Source organism: Nyctibius grandis, chromosome 1 (assembly GCF_013368605.1).
Source record: "Nyctibius grandis isolate bNycGra1 chromosome 1, bNycGra1.pri, whole genome shotgun sequence".
Lineage (NCBI taxonomy): Eukaryota > Metazoa > Chordata > Aves > Nyctibiiformes > Nyctibiidae > Nyctibius > Nyctibius grandis.
In genome coordinates this window covers 19,093,584-19,109,566 of record NC_090658.1, presented here as the reverse complement: position 1 = coordinate 19,109,566, position 15,983 = coordinate 19,093,584, and the positions used below count along the sequence as shown (strand labels likewise).

Genomic DNA, 15,983 nt, shown 5'->3' with positions numbered 1-15,983 from the left:
TTGCGTGGTCCAATTCCTCTCATCTCTCACAGGCAGACAGGAGAATCTTACTCGCTCTGAACTTTTGTACGTAAAACTTTTAAATAATATAAAGAATTTTAGCAAAGAACTCTCAAGTGAAAGATGCACGCTTATACTGGAGCTGTAAAACAATCTCTAAGTTTTACTTACAGAAGAAAGGTCAATGAACCCTAAAGTAATTAATGCTTTTTTAAATTTAATGTCTTTCATCAACGTTTTTCTCTCGTGTACATCTCAGCTCACTACGTATGTCTGTCGCACTTCTGCTGAAATGACCAACAAAGCCATTGTACACAGCACTGCAGCTCTGCTTGGCCAAATTCTGCAGCTGTCTCATTCAGGTCATGATACACATGGAAAAAATCTTTCTAAGCAAGCAACACAATAAATATGCCTTATTTTGCAAATTTGACTTTTTTTTTTTTTTTTTTGTCTCGTGTTTTACAGGTACCTGAGTATACTGAAATATAGATGAAGCGTATGCCCCAGTATGCAGCTGACGAGGATGAAAGCATCTGTGCTCCCAAAGTTACCAGAGGGCATTTATTGGTCAACTTGCAAACTAGGTTCAAATGTTGAAATTCCTTTTCATTGAGGTCCAGTTATCAGAAATATCCATTGAGCTACACTTTTTAAATATGACATTGTTACATTCTTACTCTAACCTTATCTATTATATTCAAAAGGTAAATTACAATTGTATGAATAAAGTACTACGAATGCTTTCTCAGTGAACAGTCATTTCCCCTAAATCAAATCCCCTAAAAAAACCCAAAAAACAAGTGAAGCCCTGACTTTGCTTCATTCCCCTAACAACTTATAAATGAAGGTCATCAATTGCTTTGCAGACAAATTTAAAAATATTCACAAGTTAAGATATTCACATTGCACATGAGAGTAAGGTTTTTGGGGGGGTTTGTTTGTTTTTTTAATAAAAACTGAGTTATAAACTATGTTTACTGAGAATTTATAATGGGGAAAAAACCTAGAACCACACCTTGAACAACATTATAGAAGCAATGGCATGAAGGTGTCGCATTGTTATACACTCAGTGACAATTAATATGGTAATGGTATGAATTTGTGTTACCCAAAGACAAGCAGGTAGTGGCCCATGCTGAAAATAAATTTTAGCCACCTTCCAAACATGCAGAAAGAGTTACAAAGTAAAAAGCAAACACTACTTAAGAAATCATACTTTCGCATCTTGCAATTGAGCAGAAAGACAATTCTTTACAAAGCAAATCATAAAAATTAACAGAGTCTATTCTCTGAATAACATTCTTCCACTTCAGTTTTGCTGACACTGAATATGCCAAAGAATTGCAACCTCCAGATTGAGATAGTTTTATTTATTTTATATTCACCCACCAAAAACATTCCTTAAACTTGTTCATAAATAAAAACAAACACATGCTATTGAGACCTCTGGAACTACAACTTGAGTTTAAAACACTATGCAAAAACATGCACCTAAAAATCAAGTTCCTCTTACAAGTTGGACCTAGTTCAAGCTAAACAAAAACATGAGTCACCCTTGAGGCTCCATTTATCCATGTTCTATCTTTTAATATATTCTCAAGAGAAATAATAATAATAATCATAATCATCATCATACCAACCTCCCCGATTCAATCTCACAAAACAGCAGAAAACATGAAAAATCTCACTCTGTTGTCAACACTGCACAAAAACAAACCTGCAAACAGCACTGAAAGTACTTGGAGGAACAAATATTTCTTGCAAAGTGAAGTTTGTAAGGCTTAGTAATAACTTCACAAGAACAATTTTTATAGTTAAGGAAAAAAAAGAGACCAACTTAATGCATACAAATTGTTTTCAGCTCTTGTAACAGAAGGCATGGGTTATGAACAACTGCTCTGAATTCAACTGAACTACCTTAATAAAAGACGGTTTGAAAGACAAGAATTGCTGGCACCTGCAGAGCTGAGTGGGCTACAAGCAAAGAGAAAGTTAAGAAAATTATGAGCCCCAGAGGGGAACAAGAAAGGGGAGTAATTATTGCCAATGTAACTGAAGAGTTCGAAGGTGGTTATTATGGGGAAAAATAATATGTCATAAAACCCACATCTCTACTGAGCGCGCCGTTGTTAGATTGCATCAGAATGACGAGTTTTGTTCCAGGTTTTTGTTTTGAATGACATTTGGTGACTCTCCTTTCATGATCAGAACTGATTCTTCTCCTGTTCTAAACAGAGCATGGTCTTCCCTCTTCACACCCACTCCACATTCCCTGGCTTATCCCAGTTTCTTCACTGTATGAACTTGTTCCCTCTTCTCACGCTTCTACTTTGGCTGCAGTTTTATTTCTGTCACGCCCTGCCTCCTAGACTCACCTCAAAAGCTGAGATGTCTAATCCTCCATGGCCTATCAAATACAAATCTCATCCCCTTTTATTTCCTTCTTTCACTCTCAGCTTCTTCACTCCGAAGTCCTAGTCTCCCTGCATGCGCACATTTAACTGATGTTTTTTTCTCCCATTTCAGCAGTCAGTATTTCCCCATAGTCACTTCATAGATTCCCTTCCCATTCCCACTGGCCTCCTATTCCTCTAATCCTTACTGTCCTCTTTCCTCATGTCCAATTTTTGTTCTGTTGCACAGGCATCTTCTTTGGCACCAAAAGGAAGAGCACTATTAACAACAAAGAGCCTCCACACTGTCTCTGGTGTCTATTTACCAACATCTCCCAAAACTGCAGGGCAAATTCTTTCATTCTTACAGGTCTCAAACAGTGCAAACCTACAGCAGAAGAAAACTGAAAAGCATTTAGGGACCAAACTCTGCATATGGTTGTTCGAAACTCTTAACAACTGGTATATTGGGGGGGGAAATTATAACCTGAAAATATCTAGATGGGGGGCAGAAGAATGAAAATGCATCCACGACTCAAGGAAAATTCTCTCCTGGATTTCAACAGTGCCTCCGTATCCCAGAGCAGAGGAATTTCTCACAGTGCTTGTAAGAATTATTTTATTCATTTAAAATCTATATAGGAAAAGCAATGCCTGTTTCTCGATCTTGGTCCTGGAAAGAGATGACACTTACTGTTTCAGGCAGATACTAAGGAAGGAAAATTTCAGACTAAGTAGCTAAAATCTGGCAAAAGTAATGAGCAAATAATGAAAAGTTATATGCTTTAGTGAACAGACCACTGGACTGAATCTCCATACATAAGAGTTACTGGGTGATTGTGGGCAAACCATTTCAACATCACTCAACGATAACAGTGGTGCTCAGTCAAGCAACTAGTATAATCTGGCTAGAAAGCTATGGAGCACTAATACTCTAATAACCCTGTAAGTAGCTCACTATAACAAAAGCAAAAGGTCTGTTCACTTGAAATATGAAATAATAATTCAGTTTCAAGAAGTATAAGCCTTTGGAAGCCATTTTACTAAGCAGATTTATAATGGGAACAAGTACTGAATTGGGGGAATTGCTCTGACACCACTGTGCCCTCTGGAGACCTTGAGTTCTACCAAGCCCCAGACAGTTCAGCCCTACTCTTGAAAGCAGCTTCTGTGGCCAGTCCAATATGCAATGGGTACAGGTTGCCAGAGTTAGACACGGTACAAATCAAACTGGTAGTAGTTCTTAAAATGTACTCCACAGTGAATTAAGGGGACACAGGTATGCAGCATACCCAAAGAAATACAAACATTCCTTAAATCACCTTTTTTGTATCATTGCCACCTGAGGATATGAACCAAGCAAAGACTGCTGTTCTGCTTTTTTTTTTTTTTCAATGAGTGATATACCAGCATCAAAGGAGCTAGAAGTCTGGACCAAATAAACTTCTTCAAAAACACGTATGTCCATCTGAACCGTGACTCCAACACAGAGTACAGGAGTGCCTTCTATTTTTCTGAGCTCCATTGGCCTTGACTGTAGGAGAAAACCAGCACTGCACAGCAGCTTGAATAAAGTGATGGTCTTTGTTTTGCAGACTCGTTATTTGCTTCTGTTCATCTTGAGAATGCTATAGGAATAAAATGCCTGTGTGATACTGCAAACTTCACTTGCACAGAAAATGAGCATGGAGGCTTATGAAAAAAATTTGAAAAATCTTTAATGAATCATATTTCATAATGCTGCTTGGTTTAACTTGGGGAGCTGTTCTTCAGATTGGCATGTTTACCCGGATGACTTCACTCACCTTTCTTTAAAACAGTTTACTTTCTTAAGCCATAATTAAAACCCAAACATTTTACATACTAACTGTGTTAATATAAACAACATTCTGAAATGGGACTACAGCAGACATCTGGATTATTGCCATTCATTTTGACTTCTCTGTTAATGAGCCAGAGTAGAATTTCATTTGTTCAGTAAGACTCAAGAAAAAGTATTCCCTCTGAGACATGCTAAATCCATAGCACATTCCAGCTGTAAAACAAACTAAAAAGAATTTTTAATACATGTGAATATATTTTTTCTACTTGATTCATTTCTGATACTAAACAAAACTTCAGGAATCGTGAGGTCTTGCATACTGAAATTTGGACTACACAACCTCCTTAAGTTCCTTCCAACTTGAATTAGCTGATCATCTTATGGTTTCAAAGTATACATGTTCCTGGGGTTCATCTATGTTATTCTTTGAATCATTGAATCAATGTTATTCAGTTATTTGCAAGACCACTTGGAGTTCCTCAGGTCTACAGCACAGGAAGCAGGAGATTCCAGAAGAATCTTAAGTTAAGAATCTTTTGTTTCATGGGCAGTCTCATGGAGGCTGGGGACCAGACAAACAGAAAGGAAGGTACATCATAAATAAAGTAACATTTAATGCAAGAACTGTAACACAATGATTAAGCAGCAGTCATGTCAGACACTACCAAAGATTATGCCAATGGACCAACTCACAGGCCCACCTATTTTAAGTTTACACAATAAAAATCCTTTTGGTGTTGAAGAGTTTGCGACCAGTAGAGATCCCTCTTCTTGGTAACTGCACAGTTATGATGCAGAATGTACTCGCTTTGGTTACTCATTTGTAATATATTTATTCTTTTTTCAAAACAAAAATGATCAGGCAGAAATGGAGTAAAAGGTGAGTTCTTCTCTGTAACTAGTATCAACAAAAGGTGGCCAGATGGTGCAAGGGGACACCTCTCAATATGTCCAATATGTCCTCATTGGAAGAAGCGTTTCAGATGCTAATGGACTGTCCTCACATACACAGCTGAACTCTTAAAAAAGCAGCAGAACTGAAGTGACAATAAAGGGGCTTAGGTGGTTCTAAATTCAACAACTGCAACATGAGCTGAGCCTGAAGAGAGAAACAGACCTGTCTGAAATCAAAGGAGCAATTTGATAGCTGAGCTACCAGTTTCTTTTAGCCCACTGGATAAGGAGGAGATAATTTGGAGAACAAATTTTTATTTCTAATGCTAACATTAGAAAAGCATGGAAATTAACTAATTTTCTTAAACAGGTCACATGCCCCAAGACATGCTGTCCTTGAATAGTGAAGAACAAAGTCAATTAAAGCTTACATTAAATTATTTTTCTGTGAAATCTTCACATGAACAGTATTTTTAATGCTACCAATGCAAATTAAAATACCATCAGAAGAGAAAAATAAATTAGTTTCAGGTGCAACTGCTGGCACAGAGAAACTGATCCAGACAACTTATTACTAATTGAGGATTTCACAGTACATTATTTCCTCATTATACATGCAAAAGCACTCCCCAAAAGTATAAATCAAAAGCCTAAAAGCAGACATCAATGGTTATAATTATCTACTCTTACAACAAGAAATGTTATCCTTTGCCAAGTTACCTACTCTAAAAAAACATAACCAAGATCTTGCTGCCAGAATGCCTGGATTTTTTATCCAAAATTCCTTCAGAACACAGGATTAGCCTTAGTCAGGACAGAAGTTTGGCAAACTGTTTATTTCACTCCCTTCTGTTGTTTCAGGCAGACTTTTCTTCCACACTCCTCCTCACACAGAAATGCTACATCTGTGATAAAAAATGAAAACATTTGGTTTTGGCAGCATTCCCGTGAAAGGAGAAAGTTTGGTGCGTGTGAAGTTTTTATTAAGGTATCCAGCGATGCCACACTGACAGCCCGCATATGCAGAGCGAAACAGCTGGTGAACTTTGATCAAGACTGCTAGTCAATTGATGCATTTTTTTCACAGTCGAACCTATAGGCATTGATGTCCAGGACCTTATTTCTATTTTCCATTACACTATACTGGGTTGTATCAAAGTCAAAGTTGCCATATTCTGCCAACTAGAGTTTATCTGAATTCTAGTGAGAAAAACTAGAAATACGCTCCATCTGGCAGAAAGACCCATGTGCAATGAGCCAAATTAGATTTGGACAGTCGGCAGTTATTCTTTAGTAATCCCAATAAGATAGGCTGCACAAGATAGCAGCATGAGAAAACTGGAATATGTTGTACCTCATTAACTGTGCCTCTTATCAAGACTCTACGGTGCCTTCTCCTAAACAGACACTCCTCCACTTTTGGGTGGAATCCAAAGTGCATATTTCAATTGAATTCAAAATCATTTAAATAGCTTTGATCACAACCTTATTATTTACATAGCACCCAAACAGTTGCATCATGTTTGTATATTAAACAAAACCTGCGTCATATAAAGCTTGCAAATGAAAAAAGACATAGTAGCCTTGCATATAGCCTTGAAGTCAATAGGAATAGTCAAAGACTAAGCACTTTAGGATTTAAGCCTTAATAAGCAAAGCAACTACATGGAAAAAACAAATGCTACAAACAATCTTATTTTAAAATTACAAGGAGGAGGTTCAACTTTTTTTTGTTTTCCTTAAACAGTATCTTAATATTGTAAAACTCCCTTGTTTTCTCATTTACTCTTGATAATAAATCATTGTGTATGTGTTGTTCCAGGGACACCCAGTAATTCACCTCTACTAAAAGAATCTCACTACTCTCAGCAGCAGCAGGAGATTCATCTAAACCTCATTAAAGTCAGTGGACAGACTGCCCTCAATTACTAGGAAGCATCAACCAAACTAAGACAATAAAGGTTCTAGATCTGTGATATAGTCATTATTTATTGATCAGTGCATTCCATTTTATATTTATACTGGTACACATCCTAACTAAGTCTTATTCTCGGCAATATTACAAAACTAAATAAAAGACAATACAGAAATCAAGGTTTCATGTACTAGATGCAGTACATGTGCTACATCACATACAGAATCAGGTATTGAATCCAAACTTACTTAGTTTCAGACTATATGTTCTGCCAAAGTGTATTTTTTTAATTTCTAATCCAGGTTGAGAGAAATAACTTTTGTATCCACTAAAAATAAGGTATTTACATTCCTCTTTTACTACCAAGAACTGCACCACAGACTTGAAGTATACAATGCAAAAAAGCAAATTGTTATCCACATTGAGCATGGGCAACACAAATAGTAATGAATTTAAATCCCAATGAAAGATACTTAGATGAGACATTAGAAAACACTTTCATAATAACGAGAGTAGGACACTAGAACAAACTGCTTCGGGAAATTTCACCATCTCCACCACTGTATTTTTTTTTAAGAACTGGTTAGACAAACATCTGTCAAGAGTGGTTTAGCTATAGTTTGATCTTGCCTTGCAGCAGAAGAAAAGTATTAGCTGACCTCTCCAAGTCCTCTCCCAGTCCTTTTCTCTACAGTTCCGTATTGCTCTTTAATTTCTGCCCCTCAGACAAGTATTCTGGACACAACACAGTATTTACCTTACGGTATCCAATGTTCTTTATGAATTTCAAATGCTAATAAAAGAAATAATAACAAACAACAGGGAATGAGTACATCAGCCAACACATATACATCTTGAGTTTGTTCAGGCACTGATATTCATTCCTGAACACTTGAACTGAGTGCAGTTACTGGCTTATAAATATACGCTCCAACACATCATATTATAATGTCCTAGAATTAATTTACCTTAGAAAAAAGTCTCCCTGTGGCCTTTGTGCATATGTGTTTAGTTTCAAGTAATGGATCTCTCAAATATGATAACAATTCTAAAACACGAATAATTATTTTTAAAAGCTGCTTATAGCAAATTTTTTTTCCTTCTTTTAAAAAAGTAAATGTAAGCAGTGACTTGAAAAATTCTTTTTGATAAGTGCTTGGCAGCTACACATTCCCTGTAGCTATTGTCTTTCATCTAAAATGCTAATCAACTGGCAGAACCAGATATTTATGGAGAAAACCCTCACATCCAGGCTAGGCCCCTCATGCAGTATTTTGAAGAGATGTCAGAACAAAGTCACTTACGATGTCTGAGGATTATTTCTATTGTCTTGTCAGTTTTATAGACTAAAATCAGCAACACACTGTCTCATTTTATAACCATTTTAAATTTAGTACCTTACAATGCTGATTTACAGATTTAATTTTGAACACCTATGAAATAACAATAAAAGAGGAGTTGTAGACATTATTAGAAAGACAATTCCTTATGGCAAACAATCATGACATAATGGAAAGTCTGATATCCGATGCATCCTGAAACTGGTAAAAGATCAAATAAAAAAGGAAGTTAGTTTAAATAGTCTGACTACCAAACATTGGAACCATCAAAAAAATAAACAAATGAAAAATCTCAAAAATGAACTGGCCTCTTACTGTAGGGCAAAAACATAAAAGCTAGTAACTTTTCTCAGGGTTGCCTTGTACCTAAGTTATTCACTAATATGACCAAAAAACTTGTATGGACTCAAATATAAAATTGGGCACACATAAAGAATTGAGCATTTGAGTGTTTTATAATGCATTGATCTTGAACAGAATAGTATGGCTGAGTAAAAATTTGTGCATAAAAACATGAGAGTTTCTTCTGTATTTCTTTTCAGGTAACTTTAATAGTTTCCAATAGCTATTTATGATGGTGTCTCAGGATGCAAAATATTTGAGGCACAAGCATAAAAGTTCTGAAAGATGTGCAAACAAAAGATGGGAGAAACAAAACAGGAATGTTTTTTATTTTTTTAGAAACAAAAGCCAATTTGAAAAACAAGTATTTGGTTTAAGAAGTCCAAACATCAACATGGGAAATTAGTAAAAATTGATACTAACTGAATGCAATTTGTAAAACTCAAGCAGGAGACAATGCTGAGGAAATGAGATAAATATTCTTACATGAAACAAGACAAGCTGTAACATAACTACAGAACAATACGCTGAAGCTCTAGAGGTACCATGCCATTCATTGATCAAAGTCAATCCAGAATTATAGTCAATTTGAAAGGACTACTCAAAATCTAACCTGACATGGCGCCTGGCAATCTGCTCTCATTAACCCTGCTCTGAGCAGGAGGGTTGGACTAGTTGATTTCAAGAGGTCCCTTCCAACCTCAATCATCCTGTGATTCTGAAATGATGATTAAAGCTGCCTTTTCAATTTTCTTTCAATAATAACATTCTGGTTATATTGTATCAAAGCTCCCCAAATCTAATTCCGAAATGCAGTAACACCAAGATACTATATATGCAGTTGTATCAGCATATATACTTCTGAGTTCTCGTGGCTCAAGACAGAAAGCCCCTATTTATCCCAAAATGCTCCGCACTCAAGGTTAGTCTTTGACATTGCTGACATTGTTAAGATAAATGCTGGCAAGATTGGCCTCAAGCCCTTAGATAACACTACATGAGTAGCCATCCACTCCACTGCTCCTTCGCACAGGTTTTCTCTGTGTAAGAAGTCCTGGCTATCAGAGGAGACTCATATCATCTTGTAAGAACGGCTTCAGCGCACGAGTCTGCGGCTGCGTCAGGGCACAGTGTAAAAGTCTCCTCCTTGTGCCTCAGAAGTATGGTAACCACCATAGCTCTGTGGCCCCCAAGCAGCGTCTTTCTTTCACATACCAATTCCAAGAGGAGTTTACACTCACCGCCAGATAATGTTAAATGATCAGCTAGCTGGATTATTCTATTGAAATGTAACTTTATCATATGGTTTGCCTCTCACATCAGCAGCCCCAGCTACAGTCACAGCTTCCCCTAACGTCTCTTGCTTTTCTTAATTGAGGACTCTATCCTCATCCTGACTCCCTAGTTAATCATACTGAAACTCACTGTACAACAATTTCGAACTTAACAAGCAAAGACAATAATTTTTTTATTATTATTATTACTTTTACACCAACAGCAGTAAGGCAAGGTTTATAATAAGACTTTTAGGTGGTAAAATATATATGGAATTTGCTGAAGATGCAAACTAGGCACTATTCTGGCTTGGGCTACTTATCTGAACTTCATATTCCAGTGCATGGATCACTATTCTCACTATGTTTTCCTTAGCTGAACTGTTTGTAAATTTGCAGTAACTATATGCGTGCTTCTTCATTATTACAAAAGAATATTTGCAGGAATACACAGGCATTAAACCAGAGCACATAAATATATCCAAAAGAAAAGGATTTAAGTCAGGACTGCTTGCTTATTGATGGTTCTTCAGAACCCAACTACTTGCAGGCAGGAGGGTTCAAAATAGGTGTTTAAATTATACATTTATGTGACTAATTAATTGTGCCTACACTGGAAATCGAACAATAACTTGAAATGAAGGAGCCTCTGGGAAAACAGTGATGGCAGAACGTGGATTGCTCACCTAGCAAGCAGCCTACACCACAGGGGCCCTGAAGAAAAAACACTGTTGAAGATGGGCTGTGAACCAGAAGTTTTGCCACGGTGGGCTATGTACTATTTGTGAAGGAAGAGTTGGAAACGTTTAATTCACACAGCACTTAGAAAACAAACCAAAAAAATCTGATTTAATTTCCCTACCTCCATCTGGTGTTCTTCCAGTTTTCTAATAAGCTACGAATACATGCAGCAGAGGACCTGGCTGAGGGCACTCACTATTTTCGCCTCTCCAACCTGCCCAGCTGTCACAATGCTTTTTTTGGATCTGATCATTCTGCTTATAGTTTCACATTCCTCAACAGAAACTCCACACCAACAACATTCATCAGAGAAAATGGCCATTTGAGTCAACACTTGAGAGAATAATGGCCTTCAAGTTCAAGCCCAAAGTTGCATGAATATTGAGAAATAACACTAAGTACGTGGCAGACAAATTTAACTATCACAGAAGTGTATTCAAGTATCTTGAACAGTTTGCTCTTTTTTTGTGGCAGTCTATTAGGTGATACTTTAAAATACTTACTTAAAAACCAAGCTAATTTAAGCTGATGGTGGTAGAAACAAGTTTCATTGACCACCCAACTTTAAATATTACATTTATTCACTTAGGATTTCAATGTATTTACAACGAAATACCAAGCCGCTTGTTTGAACTCCGTGAACTTCAGTTGACAGAGCTGTTCCTGGGTTGCTCAACTGTACTCTTTTGTATCATTCTACACTTTTCCTCCAAAAGATAGGAATAAAAATATTATGACAATTTTAAAAAGACTATATTTTCCATGTTTTGCCATGTCAACATTATTGCACTTCTACTTTGACTTCTAAGAACTTAAGTAAACAGATAACAACTCCACAACCACTACCCTGCAGCATATTCTAAAGATTAAAAAATTAAAGTCTGCTAAGTAAGGCTAATTCATGTCAAAGCTTTTAGATTTCTAATAGTATCATGAGTTACTGGTGGGTAAAGGAGTAGAAAGAGTAAGCTCCTTAAGAATTTTATGTCCATCTGTGAGTGCCATCTGTCAAAGAAATCCTGAAAGAAGAGGCTAAAGAGGAATTCAGAATATGCCCAGCTGTTGTACTGTAAATTACTACCTATGCTAGAAAACTTCAACACATATTTCTAGGCAGATAAATGCTTTCTTTTGATTCTCGTTTTAGATATGCAATCTCTGCTCTCTGCATTTCAGTACAACCATACACAGTCTCTGAAACAGCTGATTGCATTGAATAATTCTGAGAGTAAATTAGACAACATAAACTGAGGGCTTGATTGGGTTTGACGATGACAGTCAAAAAAACATTCTTCATATGCATTTTTTTGAAATGCGCTGACGATACTAAGAAAGCAATTCACAGAAGATTGTTCTCTCAGAACCTGTCTGGAAAATTTAACAAGTATTAATATATATTTTTATATATGTGTTTGTATGTGTATCTGTATAAGACACACATACATGTCTTTTAATTATCAGGGGTATTTATAAGTGGCCTGAGCTGAAGCAACCTGTTAGTTGCAAATCACTAGAAAATTTCTGGGACTGATTAAACAAATTAACCTGCTGGGTTCGAACTGCATCCCACAGCAACTCTTCCCTAGTCCTTTTCTATCTTCCTCTTGGAATAAATACACAGATATAAATACACCAAGAATTATGGGAGGTGAGGGACAGGGAGGTCTGCACAGAAATGAGTTCTGAGATCACTGAGTGCTTTTCATTTTGCCAAAGAAAGGATATACAGTCTTAATATGAGGTTGATCTTATCCCTCTCCCATCCATGTACTTGATCAGCAATAAAAATCACCATGAAGCTATAAAAATATATTAAAGAGGGGGGAAAAACACACAGAAGAATGTAGAACATACTTAAAAGACACATAAAACAAAGAAATAGAGAGCACATTACAAAAATTTAAATAGTTTCTTGTTCCTAAGTTATGTGGGAAATAGAACAAAGATAAGATGCAAAGGCTGCAAAGTAAACCCTGGAGGCTAAAAAAAAATGGTTTACAATGAGAAGAAAACCAGTGCCATCCCAAGAGAACAAATATATACATCAAATACTTGCCATAGCTATTGCAAGCATGTGAAGAAGCACTGTTATATCCTATATATTTTACTGTTCTTCCCCCAGGCCAGTATGGCTTTAGGTTTCACATATTTTTTGAAAGACCTTCCTGCCCAGTAGGAAGAAGAGTATTTCAGAAGACAACACTACTACACAGCCATTTATAATGTGCTGCACAGATCCTTTTCTTTCTTCTTCCTTCATCCAATAAAGGTTTACTCAGCAGTTACACAGATACTTGTGATTCCTCTTTTTTTGATGGAAGTCAGTGTTGTTAAGAATATCTACCCCTCTCCAAAAAAAAAAAGGCGGGGGGGTGCTACTGAAGAACTACGGACAAAAGCATGGCTTTTCCAAATATGTCTTAACTGTGCCCTAAATTAACAGTATATAGGTTAAATGCTAATAGGAAAGAAGATTCCTTCCCAGTAAGTAAAAAGTAGAACAGCGGAGAGCAAAGAACCTACTACTTCTGAAATAATAAAACTAAATTCAGGATAATCTCTCTTCCTCCCCCTCAGCTTGATCACGTTCTTTACTGTGTTGCAAATACAGCATTGTATTTATTACCTTTTGGTTATTTGCAAAAAATTAAATGCACTAATGAATAACTGTGCTGAAGGAATTCTATTCACAAGTTGTTAAAATACAGCAGAAGATACTGCCATTAAATAGAAGAAAAGCACAGTGACTGATTTTTAGGTACAGAGAAAAAGAGCATGACAGCACGTGTGAAAGCACATCTATATATGTGCACAAGGGAAGGAAGAAAAACTGTATTTCACTGCGTATTTAGATGACTTCATGTTATTATTCATTCCATGTCAACCACACAAATAGCTGCTAGTTCGACCTGACCGATGTTGACACAGGCTGAATGAAAGCCTTGCTGGAGGCAGCAAGAAAAAGAATTAGTGCCTCACAGGAGTGTACACTTGCAAGACTTTATACTGAAAAGAAAGAAGATGGCAAAGCACTGTATTGTTTACTGTGGGCTATTCCACAGCAAAATGAAGAATCGTATCACGATCCTCCCATGAAATTCTCAACCAACTCCTCTGCAGGGAGAACAGCATACAGGGTGGAAGAACCCACCACTGGAAGGAGCTGAAGAGGGACATAAATGGCTCTAAATCCATGAGGAAAACACAAATGAAGAAACATACAAATCCTCCCACCTCTGTCATGATGTATTTTTTTTTCTTTATTATATCACTCAGAACTCCAAAATAATTTTTAAAGCGTGAAAAGTAAACATTATGCCTAGTTGCTCAAGTTTCAGAGTCCTGACTGGGAAGGTAGCGCTTGCCTGCTGAAACACCTAATGCACTGCGCCGCAGCAGCCACGCCTGGCACATCAGTCTCACCCGCACAACCAGCCTCCCCCAAACCTGAACACAAGAGAAGCTGCTAATGAATCTTCTGAGTCAGAAGTGCTACCCTGACAAGTAAAACAAGATACATTTTACATTATTATTTGGCATTACCTTTTCAGTTGTGTTAAGCTAATTCAATGCGAAAAACGTACAGGTTTTTTTCTGACTATGTCCAGGGGGGATCACGAGGTAGGAACAGAAGACTCCCTAGAAGTCTCCTGAAAAACAGTTTTACCACTTCTTGAATGTTTTTTTTCCTTCTTCTTTTGCTATTTTGAGACAGTAGGGTGCTTTCCTTTTTGACACTAAAATTACATTCAAAGTTAACAGATTTCTGGCCTATATAATGAGATTTTGGATTTTCATTTTAACTCCTTACACTCAGAGTTCTTCTACCCAGTCTACTTTTCAGGCTGCAGAGGATTTTAATAAAAGACTGAGGCTATGATCCTTCATCTGCGCATGGGATACCAAGCAAGACAGCATACAGTCCAGGGATTTTTTCTCCTCAGAAAGACCAGCTCCTTGACCCTTCTTTGCTGTACAGCACAAACATATATGGAAGCAGAATGGAAAGGGCAGAGAACAGTGAACAGGAGGATGTGGCCCATGTAAGGATGTGCTTCAAATTCCTAGCCTGATGGCTGATAATTTCAGTAACAGTCAGTTTTATTAATATTTTTTTCTATTGTGCTTTTTCACATTCGATGTTCGTACAAAAATCATTAACTGTAGAAGGAAGGAGTTTGTCAGAGAGAGAATTTTTGAGTCTTTGAAGTGCTGAAAAGTAGCACCCTGTGCAGACGGCAGAATGGGTAGGTGGTAAGAGCCAGGCTGTATCAAGTTTGCTGAAGCACCCAGGTGAACGAGAAGCCTGCATCTCAGTGGAAACTATGGAAAGTGATTCAAGCCTTGTCATTTTTGGAACCTATGACAGAATACAACAGAATTCGTACTGAGAAGTTACAATGAGAAAACAAAGTAGGAAATTATGCACTTCATAGCACTGCTAATTTTTTATTAGAGATTAAGACATGATTGATTTGATATGTCTAAATTACAAGTGTTGTATTAAAGACATATTCAAATAAAGAACTGCAACTACTGAGAGAAACTAAGGGTTGAACTCACATTTTTAAAAGAAAGTCAGAGAATACTATCTTCAAACAACCAGTTATTTAGGAATACTCCAAAGTACAAAAAATCATCCCCCACCACCCTCAGAAGTCACTCCTATTCCTCCCCTGCTTGTTTCCCCTCACTTCTGTGCTTGTTTTTCCATCTAGTACCCTCCTCCTTTTAAATAGCTGATCACTTGCAGGATCAAAGTTGCTATTCTCAGTCACTTAACCTACGGTTAATCTCATTGTTGCTTGCCTGTTTAAGTAGAAGTAGTTGTCTACTGTGCATCTAAATGGCTAACAAGGAGACTGACAGTAAGTCCTTGGCTATATGTAATGTTACAGAAGGTGCATTTCAGAACACACATCATGAGCAGTTTTTGCTAGTTTTGACACTTGTTTTCATAGAGTTGATCGATATTTGAACTTACATGACTTGACTGATGTCTATATTAATCATTACTGTCTGGCTGAGACTCAAGCATTGCTTTCCTCTCGCTGGAAACCAAATTGAAAAGCAAATTCTTTACAACAGAAAACAGCAGTTCAGAACTTAAATTAGCAAGTAAACTAGTTACACCTATAGATTATTTATTAACAGGATACACAAGCAGAGTTAAAAAAACCTTCCTTGGACACGTGTTATATCTGATCTGCTTCAGGAAAAGTCTGAGTAAAAAACATAGTAAAAATTCTACTAATTTCA

At 36.9% G+C, this 15,983-nt stretch overlaps 1 protein-coding gene across 12 annotated transcripts in view; it reads right to left on the bottom strand.

Moving 5' to 3' along the window:
- CDC42BPA (CDC42 binding protein kinase alpha) overlaps nucleotides 1-15,983 on the bottom strand; it is a 192,468-nt gene that overhangs the window by 80,819 nt on the left and 95,666 nt on the right. The window lies entirely within an intron of this gene.